Source organism: Delphinapterus leucas, chromosome 16 (assembly GCF_059928025.1).
Source record: "Delphinapterus leucas isolate spDelLeu-1000000601 "Yukka" chromosome 16, BTC_Dleu_Yukka2, whole genome shotgun sequence".
Lineage (NCBI taxonomy): Eukaryota > Metazoa > Chordata > Mammalia > Artiodactyla > Monodontidae > Delphinapterus > Delphinapterus leucas.
Window position 1 is genome coordinate 39,141,589 of NC_143144.1, and position 15,782 is coordinate 39,157,370.

The 15,782-nt window shown below is 40.2% G+C and overlaps 1 protein-coding gene across 5 annotated transcripts in view; it reads left to right on the plus strand.

Annotated features, from left to right (window-relative positions):
• The window catches only part of SHLD2 (shieldin complex subunit 2), a 135,252-nt gene that overhangs the window by 37,785 nt on the left and 81,685 nt on the right, over positions 1-15,782 (plus strand). The window lies entirely within an intron of this gene.

Sequence of the window (15,782 nt, forward strand, 5' to 3'; positions counted from 1 at the left end):
AATATGCTAACAAAGTTGTGGTAAGACTGGAACTCTTGGCCATTGTTTGTGGCATTATAAACTGTCCAGTTCTTTTGCAAACAACACGATAATAAATATTAAGAGCTATAACAATGTACATTATCTTTGACCCAATAATTCCATACCTGGGAATTTATCACAAGAAAATAATTGAAAGGAAATGCTAAATTCCTCAAATTATTTATTGCAGCAATGGCTATAATAGTGACAAGTTAGAAACAAATGAGTGAATTAGAGAGTAGTGGTGAACTAAATTAGATTCATTATGAAAATATTAAGCTAGCATTAAAAATGATTAGGAATGGGGCTTCCCTGGTGGCGCAGTGGTTGAGAGTCCGCCTGCCGATGCAGGGGACACGGGTTCGTGCCCCGGTCCGGGAAGATCCCACATGCCGCGGAGCGGCTGCGCCCGTGAGCCATGGCTGTTGAGCCTGCGCGTCCGGAGCCTGTTGCTCCGCAACGGGAGAGGCCACAACAGTGAGAGGCCCGCGTACCGCAAAAAAAAAAAAAAAAAAATTAGGAATGGCTTCCCTGGTGGCGCAGTGGTTAAGATTCCGCCTGCCAATGAAGGGGACACGGGTCCCCTGGTCCGGGAGGATCCCACATGCTGTGGAGCAACTAAGCCTGTGCACCACAACTACTGAGCCTGCGCTCTGCAACAAAAGAAGCCACCACAATGAGAAGCCTGTGCACCAAAACGAAGAGTAGCCCCCGCTCACGGCAACTAGAGAAAGCCCACGCGCAGCAATGAAGACCCAACGCAGCCAAAAATAAATAAATAAATTTATTTTAAAAAAATGATTAAGAATTTATAGGTTGACATAAAAGAGTAGCATTACATGGACTGAAGCAGAATACAAAATTATTTCAATTTTATGGTTACAACTATGTAAAAATACACACCAAAAAAAACCCCTGAAATACAACGGGCTGGTTTTTATGTGTCACCAAGTATCGATATGTATGTGTAGAGTTCCTGAGGTTTAAGACTCAAATCTTTATTGAGTAAGTACTCTGTGCCCATCCCACAGCAACACTGTAAGATAGGGATGGATGTTATTCTCATTTGAAACATAAGGAGACAATTCTCACTGGACATATAAAGAAATTAATTTTGTTATTATGGATGTTTTCAACTATATACAAAAATATAAAGAACATGTATATATATATATATGTATGTATCTCACCTAGCTTCAACAATTTCAAGTTTACATTTTTAGTAAGTTGCAGAGTAGGGTTTTAACCCATGTCTATCTTACTTCAAAACCCATACTTTTAATTACAATCCTATGCTGCCTCTTCATGTTGTCATTTGATGCTTTTGAGTAACTTTATGATGCTCGGGTTTTTTTTGGTAAAATTGACATGGAAAGGCATTATAATGATGAGTTTTTAGGTTGGTAATAAGATGGAGAAAGCACTTCCTTTTAACCACATATATTTTGTAACAAGCATTTTTAGTTGCAGTGTTCTGCAAAGACAAACCTGCTGATATGGTTCATCCTGTTTTATAAATCTTTGACCCATTCATCAGACTCTGACCACTCTAAAGATAAAGGACTATGGTTGCATTGGTCTTTCTGACTAAAGTGGCCTTCTGCCGATTGAGAAATTGTATAATTATTAACTATGGTAATGGATATGTACTTGCAAGTTTCATCTGGTACCTTAATGAGCTTTAACCCTCTGAGTCCACCCAAAAGTTATCCAAGAATCATTGAAATATGTCAGTGTTCACAACTTAACTCTCAGTCAGTGTATTTTTGCTATAAATATTTTGTTTCCCTCTGGCCTCACCACATCGCATCCCCCTGCTCACAGACTCACAGATCCTATAAATTAAAGGAGTTACTAGCTGCAGCCTTAGATATAAAGACTTCTTTAAAAAATTACTCTCTTTTGAATTAACAGGACCATACTTTCACGTCAGTTTTTGTTTTTTTTCTTTTGAGCAGGAAGGGGGAGTTCCACACATACACGGGTATATATTCAGACAAATAAGTGAAGGCAGACTAAAGTAATTGTTATATACAAATAACCTTGTATTTTATAGACCTTTAATTTATTTCAGACATCTCTCGTCCTGGGAGATCTTGTCTGAACTCTCAATACTGCTTCGTGTCACCCCTGTGTGCTTCAGCGACTTCCCCTGCCTAGAAGGCAAGGAGAGCTCTGAATCTTGGGAATCTGTGGCCTCTGGGCCTCATAACCTTCAACCCTACCAAACTTGAACCCAAGGACTATGGAATCTAGTCGGATATAGGGTCATTTAGTCAGGTTTTCCCTTCAAGAAAGAGACTAAATAGAACATTGCTTTCTTTTTTTTAATTGAGGTATAGTTGATGTACAATATTATATGTTTTGTGTGTATGACATAGTGATTCATAATTTTTAAAGGCTATATTCCATTTATAGCCATTATAAAATATTGGCTATACTCCCTGAGTTGTATCCTTGTAGCTTATTTATTTATTTTATACATAATAGTGTGTACCTCTTTTTTAAAAAAAATTATTTATTTATTTTTGGCTGTATTGGGTCTTCATTGCTGCGTGGGCTTTCTCTAGTTGTGGCGAGTGGGGTCTACTCTTTGTTGCAGTGTGCGGGCTTCTCATTGCGGTGGCTTCTCGTTGTGGAGCACGGGCTCTAGGCACGCAGGCTTCAGTAGTTGTGGCATGCGGGCTCAGTAGTTGTGTCTTGTGGGCTCTAGAGCACAGGCTCAGTAGTTGTGGCACACGGGCTTAGTTGCTCCGCGGCATGTAAGATCTTCCCGGACCAGGGCTTGAACCCGTGTCCCCTGCATTGGCAGGCAGATTCTTAACCACTGTGCCACCAGAGAAGTCCCTAGTGTGTACCTCTTAATCCCCTCCCCTTATCTTGTCCTTCTCCCCTTCCCACGCCCCACTGGTAACCACTTGTTTGTTCTCTATATCTGTGAGTCTGTTTCTTTTTTGTTATATTCACTAGTATGTTTTATTTTTTAGATTCCACATATAAGTGATACCTTATAGTATTTGTCTTTCTCTGTCTGACTTCATTTAGCATAATACTCTCCAAGTCCATCGATGTTGTTGCAAATAGCAAATTTTCTTTCCTTTATTATGGCTGAGTAATATACCGTTGTATATGTATACCACATCTTATTTATCCTTTCATCTGTCGATGGACACTTAAGTTGCTTCCACATCTTGGCTATTGTAAATAATGCTGCTATGAACATTGGGGTGCATGTATCTTTTTGAATTAGTGTTTTTGTTGGTTTTAGATATATACCCAAGAGTGGAATTACTGGGTCATATGGTAGTTCTATTTTTAGGTTTCTGAGAAACCTCCATAAGAACATTTCTTTTTTATCTACTGTGATTGTGTCAGATATAATGATACTAGAAATATAAGTCTGACGTTAGGGAGAGTGGTTGGTTCAATATAGCCTGGTAAAGCATAATTGGATATTTAGTAGTTAAATGAATGCAACTGGATGGAATTCTGCAGCGTTGTATGGAATGAAAAGATGGGATGGCCCAAGGAAAAAGAGAGAAAGGAAACCAGAGAGGTAGAAGAACTAGTCAGGAAAGAGTAGTGTTCTAGAAACTAAGGAAAGAGTTTCACAGTTGGAGTGGTGAAGTACTGTGGATACTTATTTGACAATTTGGGCTTCACTGTTGTCTTAATAGAGATAGAAAATAGAAGTCAGATTGCAGGACATTTAGGAGAAAATGTTAAGTGAGGACCTAGAAGCAGTGAATGTCTTACACTCTTTTTAAACCTTTTGGAGATTACCTATTGCAGGTCTGTCCCTTGGGTAAGACAGTGGAGGCTGCTTTACTGGCTCCGGTGTTGGGGTGGAGTGCAGGGATGCCTTGGGACTGTATTGTACTCCGTTTTAATGAATATTATTTAAATTCAGTTTCAAAATTTTGTCACTAAACGTAGTCCAGAGAGCCTATGAAAAATGCAGGTAATGGCCAGTCTTACTTGGTTGAGTTGCCCCAGGCTTCTCCCTCCTAGGGACACCCTGCATGTATTCCTGTGGTTACTCAATTTCTCTATTTTACAGTTGTCATTTTAGCTCTCCCATTAGACTATAAGCTCCTTAAAGCTCTTTATTATTGTTGTTGAATTCCCAGTGCTTAGCGTGATGCCTGGCACACACTACTGAGTATTTGTTATGTGAATGATTGAATTAATAAATCAATAGTTTTCTGGTTTTCTAAGCAGAAAAGAATTCTAATTTGATGGTCTCACAGAATCAAAAAAAAAGTAGAGTGTTTCAGGAAAGAGGAATGATAAACAGTCTCAAATGGCAGTAAGATAAGTGTTGAAAACTGACCTTTGGATTTGGCTATTAGAGGTCATTGATTTCCATAGTAAAAAACGTTATAGCAAAATGATTGGAGTTAAGAGCCATATTTAAGTGGGTTGAAGAATAAATAGGAAGTGAGAACAAAGAAGCAACATGGAAGTTTGTTTTGTTTTTAAAGATTTGAGGCTAAAGGGAAGAAACTATTGGAGAAAAGCCCAAAGATTCTAGAGAAGGAAGTTAGTTAGCATAGGAATTTTATGCACTTGATTTGAATATATCTAAGTGTTTCTACCTATGTGTCAGAATAATATATTCCTCCCTCTTCCACTTGGTTTTTTTAAATTTTTTTTTACATCTTTATTGGAGTATAATTGCTTTACAATGGTGTGTTAGTTTCTGCTTTATAACAAAGTGAATCAGTTATACATATACATATGTTCCCATATCTCCTTCCTCTTGCGTCTCCCTCCCTCCCACCCTCCCTATCCCACCCCTCTAGGTGGTCACAAAGCCCCGAGCTGATCTCCCTGTGCTATGCGGCTGCTTCCCACTAGCTATCGATTTTACGTTTGGTAGTGTATATATGTCCATGCCACTCTCTCACTTTGTCACAGCTTACCCTTCCCCCTCCCCATATCCTCACAGACCTCTCTAGTAGGTCTGTGTCTTTATTCCTGTCTTACCCCTAGGTTCTTCATGACATATTTTTTTCTTAAATTCCATATATATGTGTTAGCATATGGTATTTGTCTTTCTCTTTCTGACTTACTTCACTCTGTATGACAGACTCTAGGTCCATCCACCTCATTACAAATAGCTCAATTTCATTTCTTGGCTGAGTAATATTCCATTGTATATATGTGCCACATCTTCTTTATCCATTCATCCGATGATGGACACTTAGGTTGTTTCCATCTCCTGGCTATTGTAAATAGAGCTGCAATAAACATTTTGGTACATGACTCTTTGAATTATGGTTTTCTCAGGGTATACGCCCAGTAGTGGGATTGCTGGGTCATATGGTAGTTCTATTTGTAGTTTTTTAAGGAACCTCCTTACTGTTCTCCATAGTGGCTGTAACAATTCACATTCCCACTGGCAGTGCAAGAGTGTTCCCTTTTCTCCACACCCTCTCCAGCATTTATTGTTTCTAGATTTTTTGATGATGGCCATTCTGACTGGTGTGAGATGATATCTCATTGTAGTTTTGATTTGCATTTCCCTAATGATTAATGATGTTGAGCATTCTTTCATGTGTTTGCTGGCAGTCTGTATATCTTCTTTGGAAAAATGTCTATTTAGGTCTTCTGCCCATTTTTGGATTGGGTTGTTTGTTTTTTGGTTATTGAGCTGCATGAGCTGCTTGTATATTTGGAGATTAACCCTTTGTCAGTTGCTTCATTTGCAAATATTCTCTACCATTCTGAGGGTTGTCTTTTGGTCTTGTTTATGGTTTCCTTTGCTGTGCAAAAGCTTTGAAGTTTCATTAGGTCCCATTTGTTTATTTTTGTTCTTATTTCCACTTCTCTAGGAGGTGGCTCAAAAGGGATCTTGCTGTGATTTATGTCATAGAGTGTTCTGCCTATGTTTTCCTCTAAGAGTTTGATAGTTTCTGGCCTTACATTTAGGTCTTTAATCCATTTTGAGCGTATTTTTGTGTATGGTGTTAGGGAGTGATCTAATCTCATACTTTTACATGTACCTGTCGAGTTTTCCCAGCACCACTTGTTGAAGAGGCTGTCCTTTCTCCACTGTACATTCCTGCCTCCTTTATCAAAGATAAGGTGACCATATGTGCGTAGGTTTATCTCTGGGCTTTCTATCCTGTTCCATTGATCTATCTTTCTGTTTTTGTGCCAGTACCATACTGTCTTGATTACTGTAGCTTTGTAGTATAGTCTGAAGTCAGGGAGCCCGATTCCTCCAGCTCCGTTTTTTGTTCCCAAGATTGCTTTGGCTATTCGGGGTCTTTTGTGTTTCCATACAAATTGTGAAATTTTTTGTTCTAGTTCTGTGAAAAATGCCAGTGGTAGTTTGATAGGGATTGCATTGAATCTGTAGATTGCTTTGGGTAGTAGAGCCACTTTCACAATGTTGATTCTTCCAATCCAAGAACATGGTATATCTCTCCATCTATTTGTATCATCTTCAGTTTCTTTCATTAGTGTCTTATAATTTTCTGCATACAGGTCTTTTGTCTCCTTAGGTAGGTTTATTCCTAGATATTTTATTCTTTTTGTTGCAATGGTAAATGGGAGTGTTTTCTTGATTTCACTTTCAGGTTTTTCATCATTAGTGTATAGGATTGCCAGAGAAATCTGTGCATTAATTTTGTATCCTGCTACTTTACCAAATTCATTGATTAGCTCTAGTAGTTTTCTGGTAGCATCTTTAGGATTCTTTATATATAGTATCATGTCATCTGCAAACAGTGACAGCTTTACTTCTTCTTTTCCGATTTGGATTCGTTTTATTTCCTTTTCTTCTCTGATTGCTGTGGCTAAAACTTCCAAAACTATGTTGAATAAGAGTGGTGAGAGTGGGCAGCCTTGTCTTGTTCCTGATCTTAGTGGAAATGCTTTCAGTTTTTCACCATTGAGGATGATGTTTGCTGTGGGTTTGTCATATATGGCCTTTATTATGTTGGAGAAAGTTCCCTCTATGCCTACTTTCTGGAGGGGTTTTTTTTGGTTTTTGTTTTGTTTTGTTTTGTTTTTGCGGTACACGGGCCTCTCACTCTTGTGGCCTCTCCCATTGCAGAGCACAGGCTCCAGACGTACAGGCTCAGCGGCCATGGCTCACAGGCCTAGCTGCTCCGCGGCATGTGGGATCTTCCCGGACCGGGGCACGAACCTGTGTCCCCTGCATTGGCAGGTGGACGCTCAACCACTGTGCCACCAGGGAAGCCTCTGGAGGGTTTTTATCTTAAATGGTTGTTGAATTTTGTCGAAAGCTTTCTCTGCATCTACTGAGATGACCATGTGGTTTTTCTCCTTCAATTTGTAAATATGGTGTATCACATCGATTGATTTGCATATATTGAAGAATCCTTGCATTCCTGGAATAAACTCCACATGATCATGGTGTATGATCCTTTTAATGTGCTGTTGGATTCTGTTTGCTAGTACTTTGTTGAAGATTTTTGCATCTATGTTCATCAGTGATATTGGCCTGTAGTTTTCTTTCTTTGTGACATCCTTGTCTGGTTTTGGTATCAGAGTGATGGTGGCCTCGTAGAATGAGTTTGGGAGTGTTCCTCCCTCTGCTATATTTTGGAAGAGTTTGAGAAGGATAGGTGTTAGCTCTTCTCTAAATTTGATAGAATTCGCCTGTGAAGCCATCTGCTCTTGAGCTTTCGTTTGTTGGAAGATTTTTAATCACAGTTTCAGTTTCAGTGCTTGTGATTGGTTTGTTCATATTTTCTATTTCTTCCTGATTCAGTCTTGGCAGGTTGTGCATTTCTAAGAATTTGTCCGTTTCTTCCAGGTTGTCCATTTTATTGGCATAGAGTTGCTTGTAGTAATCTCTCATGATCTTTTTTATTTCTGCAGTGTCAGTTGTTACTTCTCCTTTTTCATTTCTAATTCTATTGATTTGAGTCTTCTCCCTTTTTTTCTTGATGAGTCTGGCTTATGGTTTATCAATTTTGTTTATCTTCCCAAAGAACCAGCTTTCAGTTTTATTGATCTTTGCTATCGTTTCCTTCATTTCTTTTTCATTTATTTCTGATCTGATCTTTATGATTTCTTTCCTTCTGCTAACTTTGGGGGTTTTTTGTTCTTCTTTCTCTAATTGCTTTAGGTGCAAGGTTAGGTTGTTTATTCGAGATGTTTTCTGTTTCTTAAGGTAGGATTGTATTGCTATAAACTTCCCTTTTAGCACTGCTTTTGCTGCATCCCATAGGTTTTGGGTCGTCGTGTCTCCATCGTCATTTGTTTCTAGGTATTTTTTGATTTCCTCTTTGATTTCTTAGTGATCACTTCGTTATTAAGTAGTGTATTATTTAGCCTCCATGTGTTTGTAGTTTTTACAGATCTTTTCCTGTAATTGATCTAGTCTCATAGCATTGTGGTCGGAAAAGATACTTGAAACAATTTCAATTTTCTTAGATTTACCAAGGCTTGACTTGTGACCCAAGATATGATCTATCCTGGAGAATGTTCCATGAGCACTTGAGAAAAAATGTGTATTCTGTTGTTTTTGGATGGAATGTCCTATAAATATCAGTTAAGTCCATCTTGTTTAATGTATCATTTAAAGCTTGTGTTTCCTTATTTATTTTCATTTTGGATGATTTGTCCATTGGTGAAAGTGGGGTGTTAAGTCCCCTACTATGAATGTGTTACTCTCGATTTTGCCTTTTATGGCTGTTAGTATTTGCCTTATGTATTGAGGTGCTTCTACGTTGGGTGCATAAATATTTACAATTGTTATATCTTCTTCTTGGATCAATCCCTTGATCATTATGTAGTGTCCTTCTTTGTCTCTTCTAATAGTCTTTATTTTAAAGTCTATTTTGTCTGATATGAGAATTGCTACTCCAGCTTTCTTTTGGTTTCCATTTGCATGGAATATCTTTTTCCATCCCCTTACTTTCAGTCTGTATGTGTCTCTAGGTCTGAAGTGGGTCTCTTGTAGACAGCATATATATGGGTCTTGTTTTTGTATCCATTCAGCCAGTCTGTGTCTTTTGGTAGGAGCATTTAATCCATTTACATTTAAGGTAATTATCGATATGTATGTTCCTATTCCCATTTTCTTAATTGTTTTCAGTTTGTTATTGTAGGTCTTTTCCTTCTCTTGTGTTTCTTGCCTAGAGAAGATCCTTTAGCATTTGTTGTAAAGCTGGTTTGGTGGTGCTGAACTCTCTCAGCTTTTGCTTGTCTGTAAAGGTTTTAATTTCTCCATCAAATCTGAATGAGATCCTTGCTGGGTAGAGTAATCTTGGTTGTAGGTTTTTCTCCTTCATCACTTTAAATGTATCCTGCCAGTCCCTTCTGGCTTGCAGAGTTTCTGCTGAAAGATCAGCTGTTAACCTTATGGGGATTCCCTTGTGTGTTATTTGTTGTTTTTCCCTTGCTGCTTTTAATATGTTTTCTTTGTATTTAATTTTTGACAGTTTGATTACTATGTGTGTTGGCCTGTTTCTCCTTGGATTTATCCTGTATGGGACTCTCTGTGCTTCCTGGACTTGATTAACTATTTGCTTTCCCATATTAGGGAAGTTTTCAACTATAATGTCTTCAAATATTTTCTCAGTCCCTTTCTTTTTCTCTTCTTCTGGAACCCCTATATTTCGAATGTTGGTGTGTTTAATGTTGTCCCAGAGGTCTCTGAGACTGTCCTCAGTTCTTTTCATTCTTTTTTCTTTATTCTGCTCTGCAGTAGTTATTTCCACTATTTTATCTTCCAGGTCACTTATCTGTTCTTCTGCCTCAGTTATTCTGCTATTGATCCCATTTAGAGTATTTTTAATTTCATTTATTGTGTTGTTCATCGTTGCTTGTTTCCTCTTTGTTCTTTTAGGTCCTTGTTAAATGTTTCTTGCATTTTCTCTATTCTATTTCCAAGATTTTGGATCTTTACTATCATTATTCTGAATTCTTTTTCAGGTAGACTGCCTATTTTCTCTTCATTTGTTAGGTCTGGTGGGTTTTTATCTTGCTTCTTCCTCTGCTGTGTGTTTTTCTGTCTTTTCATTTTGCTTATCTTACTGTGTTTGGGATCTCCTTTTTGCAGGCTGCAGGTTCGTATTTCCCGTTGTTTTTGGTGTCTGTCCCCAGTGGCTAAAGTTGGTTCATTGGGTTGTGTAGGCTTCCTGGTGGAGGGGACTAGTGCCTGTGTTCTGGTGGATGAGGCTGGATCTTGTCTTTCTGGTGGGCAGGTCCACGTCTGGTGGTGTGTTTTGGGGTGTCTGTGGACTTAGTATGATTTTCGGCAGCCTGTCTGCTATTGGGTTGGGTTGTGTTCCTGTCTTGCTAGTTGTTTGGCATAGGGTGTCCAGCACTGTAGCTTGCTGGTTGTTGAGTGAAGCTGGGTGTTGGTGTTGAGATGGAGATCTTTGGGAGATATTCGCTGTTTAATATTAAGTGGAGCTGGGAGGTCACTTGTGGACTAGTGTCCTGAAGTTTGGCTGCAGCACTAAGAGCCTTTCATCCACATGGCTTAGAATAAAAGGGAGGGAGGGAGGGAGGGAGGGAGGGAAGGAAGGAAGGAAGGAAGGAAGGAAGGAAGGAAGGAAGGAAGGAGATAAAATAAAGTAAGGTAAAATAAAATTTAAATAAAAAAAATTATTAAGAAAAAAAATTTTTTTAAGTAAAAAAACGGATGGATAGAACCCTAGGACAAATGGTGAAAGCAAAGCTATACAGACAAAATCTCACACAGAAGCATACACATACACACTCACAAAAAGAGGAAAAGGGGAGAAAATAATAAATCTTGCTCTCAAAGTCCACCTCCTCAATTTGGGATGATTCGTTGTCTATTCAGGTATTCCAGAGATGCAGGGTACATCAAGTTGATTGTGGAGATTTAATCCGCTGCTCCTGAGGCTGCTGGGAGAGATTTCCCTTTCTCTTCTTTGTTTGCACAGCTCCCGGGGCTCAGCTTTGGATTTGGCCCCGCCCCTGCGTGTAGGTCGCCGGAGGGTGTCTGTTCTTCGCTCAGACAGGACGGGGTTAAAGGAGCCGCTGATTCGGGGGCTCCGGCTCACTCTGGCCTGGGAAAGGGAGGGGTACGGAGTGCAGGGCGAGCCTGCGGCGGCAGAAGCCGTCGTGACATTGCACCAGCCTGAGGCTTGCCGTGCGTTCTCCCGGGGAAGTTGTCCCTGGATCCCGGGACCCTGGCAGTGGCGGGCTGCACAGGCTTCCCGGAAGGGAGGTGTGGATAGTGAGCTGTGCTGGCACACAGGCTTCTTGGTGGCGGCAGCAACAGCCTTAGCGTCTCATGCCCGTCTCTGGGGTCCGCGCTGTTAGCCGCGGCTCGTGCCCGTCTCTGGAGCTCCTTTAAGCAGCGCTCTTAATCCCCTCTCCTCGCGCACCAGGAAACAAAGAGGGAAGAAAAAGTCTCTTGCCTCTTCAGCAGCTCCAGACTTTTTCCCGGACTCCCTCCCGGCTAGCCGTGGTGCACTAACCCCTTCAGGCTGTGTTCATGCCGCCAGTCCTCCCCCTGCGTTCTGACCGAAGCCCGAGCCTCAGCTCCCAGCCCCGCCCGCTCCAGCGGGTGAGCAGAGAAGCCTCTCGGGCTGGTGAGTGCCGGTCGGCACCGATCCTCTGTGCAGGAATCTCTCTGCTTTGCCCTCCGCACCCCTGTGGCTGTGCTCTCCTCCACGGCTCCGAAGCTTCCCCCTTTCGCCACCCTTTGTCTCCGCCCGCGAAGGGACTTCTAGTGTGTGGAAACCTTTCCTCCTTCACGGCTCCCTCCCACTGGTGCAGGTCTCGTTCCTATTCTTTTGTCTCTGTTTATTCTTTTTTCTTTTGCCCTACCCAGGTGCGTGGGAAGTTTCTTGCCTTTTGGGAGGTCTGAGGTCTTCTGCCATTGTTCGGTAGGTGTTCTGTAGGACTTGTTCCACGTGTAGATGTATTTCTGATGTACCAGAAGGGGAGGAAGGTGATCTCCGCGTCTTACTCTTCCGCCATCTTCCCCTAGATCTTCCATTTGGTTTTGATGTAACTTTTCAACTTGAACATTTTTGCTGTGCTATTTGGGGCCCCCTAGTGGCCAATTTAATAATGATATATAGATAGTAAACTGTCAATTAGATCTAATGTACCAATTATTCTTTATGCAGATTATTCTTTCTATGAGGATTAGATGGGGTCCCACGGGATATGTGGTTATAGTACTTATGATACTTAGCCCTCTTTGTTTTGTTATGGGTCAAGACTTGACACCTAAACTTACTATAATTTTGTTTCCTTAGTAATAATTCACTATTATAAACTGTTTGAAAATAGCGGTATATCTTTGTTTTAGCTGCTAATAAGTTAACAGCTGACATCATTGTTCTCAGCTCTTATTCTCCAATGTTAGATTTAGGTCCATTGTTGTATGTCTATTGGAACACCATATCCAGTTTGAAGATTGTGAAAGAAAAACCTGAATTACCAAACAAAAAAAAGGTCTGATTATTATAAAAATAATAAACATTCATTATTCTTCACAATAAAACTTTTAAAATATAGAAATCTTAAAAAAAATCATCCTTAATCTTGCTTCCCAATGTTTTTCTTTCTAGGATTAAAAAAAAATTTTTATTTATTTGGCTGCACTGCATCTTAGTTGCAGCACGTGGGATCTTTCAGTTGCGGCATGTGGGGTCTTTAGTTGCGGCATGCGACCTCTTAGTTGTGGCATGCAGGATCTTTAGTTGTGGCATGCAAACTCTTAGTTGCAGCATGCGGGATCTTTAGCTGTGGCATGTGAACTCTTAGTTGAGGCATGTGGAATCTAGTTCCCTGACCAGGGATCGAACACTTGCCCCCTCTGTTAGTCATTAGTCATTAGTTGTGGAGATATACATCTGGTGGTCATTAGTCATTAGTAATGGAGATATACACCTGGTGGTCATTAGTCATGCCATCAGATATACATCTGGTGGTCATTAGTCATGACATCAGATATACATCTGGTGGTCATTAGTCACCAGTGATGGAGATATACATCTGGTAGTCATTAGTCATTAGTAATGGAGATATACATCTGGCCTTCATTAGTCATTACATCAGATATACATCTGGTGGTCATTAGTCATTAGTGATGGGGATATACATCTGGTAATCATTAGAAGGTATTTAGATCCTGAGACTGAAAGAAAATCACCTAGGGGGTGAGTGCAGAGAGAGAGCCAAGTACTGGGCCCTTGAGTAAGAAGTTGAGGAGATGAGGAGGAGCTAGCAAAGGAGACTGAGAAGGAGCGACTGGGGAGGTAGTGTGAGGTGGGATGAGAATCAAGAGGATGTGGTATCCCTAAAGTCAGATAAAAAGAAGAAAGCGGTGATCAGTGGTGTCAAATCCTGCTGACAGTCCGAGTAAGTTGAAAATGGGGAGTTGACTGATGCTAAGGTGGAGGTTATTGGGGACCTTGAAATATGCCGTTTCAGTGGAGTGGTTTGGACCAATGCTTGACTGGAGTGGGTTTAAGAGAGAATGGGAGCAGAGGGAATATTGACAGTTCTTTCAAGGAATTTTGCTGTAGAGGAGAGCAGAAAAGTGGTGCAATAAGTGGGGTGGAGGAGCTGAGGAATAACACCTTGAGGAGCAATCACAGCATGTTTGTTTGTTGATGGAGATGCTCCAGTAAAGAGAGAAAAATCAAGATTTAGGAGAAAAGGGGAGACTTGTTGAAACCTGAGTAGGAAAGAGGGTATAAGATCTAATGTCTAAGTGAGGAAGAGACGGCTTTGCATAGAAGCATGAACAGTTAGTTCGTCTGTAGTAATAGGAAGTTGGGCAAAGTATATGGGTATGATAGAAGTGGGTAAATATGTTGTTGATAAGTTGTAAATGATCACCAGCTGCACTTGAAGGTAGGGGAGGAGATGCTGGGGATTTAAAGAGTAAAAAGGTATAAAAAAAAAAAAAAAAAAAAAAAAAAAAAAAAAGAGTAAAAAGGTATAAAAGAGTTATCTTGGAGAACGAATGGACAGGAAAAGATAAGATTGCTGGGTACTACCTTGAGGTTAGTGGTAATGAACTAACCAGTGACTAGTTTTCATTGGTTACAGGTGTAGAGAAGGCGGTGATTGAACTAGGGTTCGAGTTTAGCTGGCCAATACCTTGGAGATGAGAGCAGCAGAATTAGAGAAGTATGATAGGGAACGATTATAATAAGGGACCATGGAATCTAAGCTGGTTAAGGAGGGAAGTGAAGAATGAGGCTGTAAAAATGAAGTATGATCATTGTGTTCAACGTAGATCCCTTGTGGTCAAAGAACTGTTGGAGTTGTGCATTCAGAGGGGGTAAGTTGAAGATAGGAGAAAGTAGAGTTGAAAGCTTAAATTGAAATTAAGGAAAAATATGTAGTTATTGATAATGGTAGTTATATGATTATGAGAATGGATAACTGAGGTAGGGTGGAGAATAAAATGAGTGGAGGAGAAGAGGGCAAGGAACCAAGAGGCCAGGTTATTGGAAGGAACACCCACATTGATACCGAAATCACAAGAATTATAATTGGATAGGTTATTAGATTTGGAAGAGATGACCATGAACAAATCTTCAAGGAATGATAAGAGTGATTGGCGATAATAGCTGTTGTTTCCTGTACACTGCCATACTTCCCATACTTCCAAATGGACTTTTCATGATTTGAAACTTTCTTACCTTTTTACAAAGGACCCTGTACTCTCATCAGAAGTCCTCAAACATACCATGGTCTTTCATAACTCTGCCTTTTACAGCTGCTCGTTCTTTTGTTTAGATGCTTAGAGCCATAGTGCTTACCTTCCATAGGAGCATTGCTCCCCAGGAGACTACTGTTTCCTATTTATAGCTTATAGTATTTATTACATTATTTTTAAACTATGAGTTTACATTCACTACTTTTCTCTCCTTTTTGTTTTTTTAAAACCAGGCTGACAGTTCTCTTAGGCCAGGGACTTAATCTGTCTTTTTGTCCCTGTAGCACTATAAAAAATTTATCAGCAAACTCTAGGAATAGATCTATTTAATAAATACTCTTTGGGGATTTCCCTGGCGGTCCACTGGTTAGGACGCTGCACTTTCACTGCCAAGGTCATGGTTGTATCCCTGGTTGGGGAACTAAGATCCCGTAAGCCACGCAGCGTGGCCAAAAAAAAACCAAAAAAAAAAACCCACAAACTTTTTGAAAGTCAGTTATTATCAAAATATTGGTATGTTTCTTTATTTTTATCTCACTAAATATGATGCTTACTTAGATTTACTTATATCAAGTGCCACAGTTAATGAAAAACTGTTTAAATTATAATGAGTTTTTTAATCTGTGTATTACAAAGTGACTTTTCTTAATCTGGTGTATTTTAGAGAAGATTAAAAATACAGAAGCAACTATTGATTATGCTAACAGATTAAAGATAGATAATACAGTCACTTGGACATCTTGAAAAGAGCCTTGGTTTGTTGGGGTTTTTTTGCGGTACGCGGGCCTCTCTCTGTTTTGGCCTCTCCCGTTGCGGAGCACAGGCTCCGGACGCGCAGGCTCAGCGGCCATGGCTCACGGGCCCAGCCGCTCTGCGGCATGTGGGATCTTCCCGGACTGGGGCACAAACCCGTGTCCCCTGCATCGGCAGGCAGACTCTCAACCACTGGCCACCAGGGAAGCCCCAGAGCCTTGGTTTTTTATTTTCTCTCTGGTTCAAGCCTTCTGTTTTGATCTTGGGAATTGAAACGTGTGTGTGTGTGTGTGTTTACTTTTTTTTTTTTTTAATATTTATTTATTCATTTTGGCTGTGGGGATGTCTTAGCTGCGGC